We start from the raw sequence: 3,963 nt of genomic DNA on the forward strand, positions 1-3,963 counted from the left end.
CAAAAAGTGCTGATATGACACTCTTAATTCTACATTAATAGCAGCAAGCACAGTGTTTGGAGAGTTCAGCCAAAGGGCAATGTGAAGCAGCCCAAGAAACGTGCCTATGGGTGGTCAAGACTTCTATGCCAATGCCAGTTGGGCCAGTGGCCTTGGACATCACCTCTGGGAAAGTCAGCCACACATTGTGTGTTGCACCAACCAGCTAGCCAGCTTTTGTCTAGTCCCTATTGAAATATAACTCTGGCATGTCCGCAACTCCACTGAGGATGTCCTTTATTTTTAAGCTCATGAATTTCACTTTCCTAACCTGACAAAAGTTTCTGTGTTAGATGACATACGGCTGTGTGTTGATTACACAGGGACCATCAGAAAGACAAGACTGTCTGCTCTTATTAGATTTGATGGCTAGGTAAGACATATGCTGCTGATCTATAAAAGTTATGAGAACAGGAAAGCTTTAAATTGCGTTAGGGTGACCTAAGGCAGAATACAAATAAAACTGTGCCAATATTTTCTCCAAAGTCTCCTCCAGGGAAAGAAGGAGGACAGAGACACCCACAACCTCATATCTGAAGATCATGAAGTAAACTGAAATCCAACGTGAGGAGCACATAGTGAGGAGAATCAGCAGAAAGGGAAGCCTGCACTTCCCTGAGATCAAGGGTACCCTGTAGAGCACATCAGTCTCCCGGCCCATGGTAAAGCCACCAAGCCAATTCAGACACATTCTGGTTAGAGATTATAATATGCTGCTATTAAAAAAACTGCAAGAAATAAATTAAGGATTTTTTTCTACACAGCTTTCAGAACTCTTTCCTTGTCCATGGCATTCAACAGTTTGACTACTATGTGTCTGGGCATGGTTTTCTCACAAGTCTTCTGTTTGTATTTCATTGGGATTCTAGAATATACATATTCATGCATTTACTGACGTTCAGGAGTTTACTGCCCTTATTTTTTTTTAATATTCCCACTGCCTCTTTCTCTCTTCCTTCTCCTTCTGGGACTCCCATAATGCATGTATTGATACTCTTGAGGGTGTCTCACAGGTCTCTCAGGCTCCGTTCACTTTTTATTATTCTTTTCTCTTTCTGCCCCTCAGACTGAATCATTTCAATTATCTTGTCTTTAAGTTCACTAATTCATTCTTCTGCCACTCCAATCTACTGTTGAATTCCTCAGGAAATTTTTCATTTCAGTTGTTGTGGTCTTCAACATCACTATTTCTGTTGGGTTCCTTTTAAAAAATTTTTCTCTCTTTATTAAGATTCTCATATTGTTCATTTATTGTTTTCCTGATATTCTTTAGTTCTTCCTCAGGGTTTTCCCTTACCTCCTTGAGTGCATTGAGGATCATTGTTTGAAAGTATTTGTCCAATATGTCCAAAGTCTGGTCTTTATCACTGATGACATCTGGGATTTTATCTTGTTCCTTTGGATAGGCCATTATTTCCTGTTTCTTGTTTGTCTTATAATCTTTTTTGTACACTGTACATTTTAATATTTTAAAGTATTAATTCTGAGATTTAGTCTCTGAGCTGTCTATTCCTTAAGTTTATATCCAGCTAGTGATATGTAGAGATTTCTTTGAATGCCAGAAGCAAATAAAAACAAACCATTGCAAATATTGTCTTTCAAGTCTTTGCAAATCGACTCTGTATTGGCTGGTGCTTTCCTTTATAGTTTAGTTATAGCTATAGTTATACATTAGCCCAAGGAAAAGGCAAAGTGCAGGGTCCTCTCCTGTCTTTCCTGAGCCTGCATCTTGTTTTTGGTTGTTTGTGACTTCAGGAACGCTCCCATTTACAGGAATTAAAATACCCCCTCTACCAATTTTGAAATGGGACTTTCTTCCCCCTCCCATGTGCTCTATTGTATGACTTTAAGCAGGTAGTCCTTTACCCTAGGCAACTTTGGCTTGTTTCTTACTTGGCTTTAGCTGTCTGCAAACTATTTCTGCTTTCAGAGCAAGTCCAGGGTGGGCAAGCTGGAGACAAGTTTCCTTTTTCAGTCATTCATGCTCCCACTTGCTAAACTGGCACCAGCATACATGCACCCAAGTATGTGCATAGGGGTTACTCTGTTTCCTCTGGACAAAGCCAGGAAATAAACAATGGGAATGAGGACTGGCTCCACACCATATGGGGAGTGGGGTGGGGTATGGGCCTACAAGGCACCCCAGGCTTTTCCTACACTCTTTGAAACTACATTTTCTTTTTTTTTTTTTTTTGGCAGTTATAATTTTATTTCATAATCAGCTGTTAGTTTTCATCCACATTGACTGTCTGTAGGTTTTTGAAAGTGGTGACAGGTACATAGGTGACCAACGTATAGAGCTTGTTTGGGGAATCTTCATCCTCGTTACGTTTTCTGGACAACCGCACACAGATACGATATGGGACGTTCCGTATCCCCTTAGCCCAAACAGCCTTGTTGAGCCTTGTGTCAATGCGCACATCTGGCGTTTCCATCTCCTTCATGGCAAATTTCCGGATCTCTTTGAGTGCCCGAGGGGCACGTTTCTTGAAACCCACTCCATGGATGCGCTTGTGAATGTTGATGGTGTACTCCCTGGTCACCACCTCGTTGATGGCAGAACGGCCCTTCTTCTTCTCGCCACCCTTCTTTGCGGGAGCCATTCTGCCAAGACCAGGTCTGAAAGGAAGAGCGCAAAGGATTGTGGGAGCGAAACTACATTTTCTTGATTCAACCCATGCTCAGTTACTGCAACCCTTTAACTGTTTTACAGAGTTTTTGCTAGTTCAAAATTCTGTGGGGAACAGCACCCAGGATTGTCTTTTGCTGCCATCTTGATCTGCTAGAAGCTCTAGGTACATATACTTTAATATAGTTATTTTTTTTTATTATCTAGTTTTAGATTCTGGCTTTATTTCACTTACCATTAAATTAGAAGTAATTGTCCCCATTATCACACAATCTTCATTTTGAATCCTGCATAAAAACTTATCACTGTTTTCTAGTCAGAGAATTCCAGAAGTTACTGTACAGAGGTTTTATGGGACTACATTTCTGAATAGGTTCATTTTCTAGTTACATGTTACCTAGTTTCCTGTTGTTTCTCATTATTTTACTGTTCTTTGACACTATCATCTCTCCCTCTCTCTTTCTCTCTCTCTCTCTCTCTCGTAAAAATCCACATTATTTTGTGGGAAAAGTGACTACTACTATGAGTACATGCCACATATCTGCTGATGCTCAGGCTCAAGTAAGGAGCTTTGTGATTACTTTCCAACTTTTCAGCCTATACACATTCATGATGACTCTGGGGAGACAAACATGGGATAGTTTCTGATGTTGAATGTTTTCTTCAACCCTGGTGTCATGTAAGGTGATAAAATGATTTGCACTCAGGTCCAGAAACTCAACAGTTGATAACAGGATTTGTGGAGATGCAGAGATAACCTTCCCTGTAACATTGATCATTATTACTTCCAGACAGATCTTTCCATCCTTTATTCTACTTGGTCCTACAATTATTTGGGTATAGGCTTTTCCTTCATACATAATAATGTCCTTACATACAATCATCCATTCATCCAAAAAGTATCAAGCACTTACTATATGTAAAAAATGGCATCTGGTGCAGAATAAGCAACGAAAAAATTTATGAAATAAATTATCAATGAAAACATGTTTATTGTGTACTTACTATGTACCAGGCACTGCATTAGATACTACTATTAAATTACATTTTAATCTTTCTCAGATAAATCCCAAAGTGGCTCTTGCCAAATGCAAGACAACAAACTTGAGCCTAAAAATCTATACGATTTGGTCTGATTACATGCAGTAAGAAAACATATACTTCAATACCTTCTGTAACTTTCTATCACTGTCTAATAAAAACAACAAATTAAGCCCTGTTGGTAAGGTAAAATATCTTGAGCAAATTTCAGACTGGAGGAGCACTATCAAACTGCAAGCCATAAAATAACTAAA

The 3,963-nt window shown here is 39.3% G+C and overlaps 1 pseudogene; it reads right to left on the reverse strand.

The window, feature by feature from the left end:
• Window positions 1–2,212: 2,212 nt before the first annotated feature.
• On the reverse strand, window positions 2,213–2,683 carry LOC143660667 (large ribosomal subunit protein eL31 pseudogene; annotated as a pseudogene).
• Window positions 2,684–3,963: the final 1,280 nt, after the last annotated feature.

This window comes from Tamandua tetradactyla, chromosome 2 (genome assembly GCF_023851605.1).
Source record: "Tamandua tetradactyla isolate mTamTet1 chromosome 2, mTamTet1.pri, whole genome shotgun sequence".
Lineage (NCBI taxonomy): Eukaryota > Metazoa > Chordata > Mammalia > Pilosa > Myrmecophagidae > Tamandua > Tamandua tetradactyla.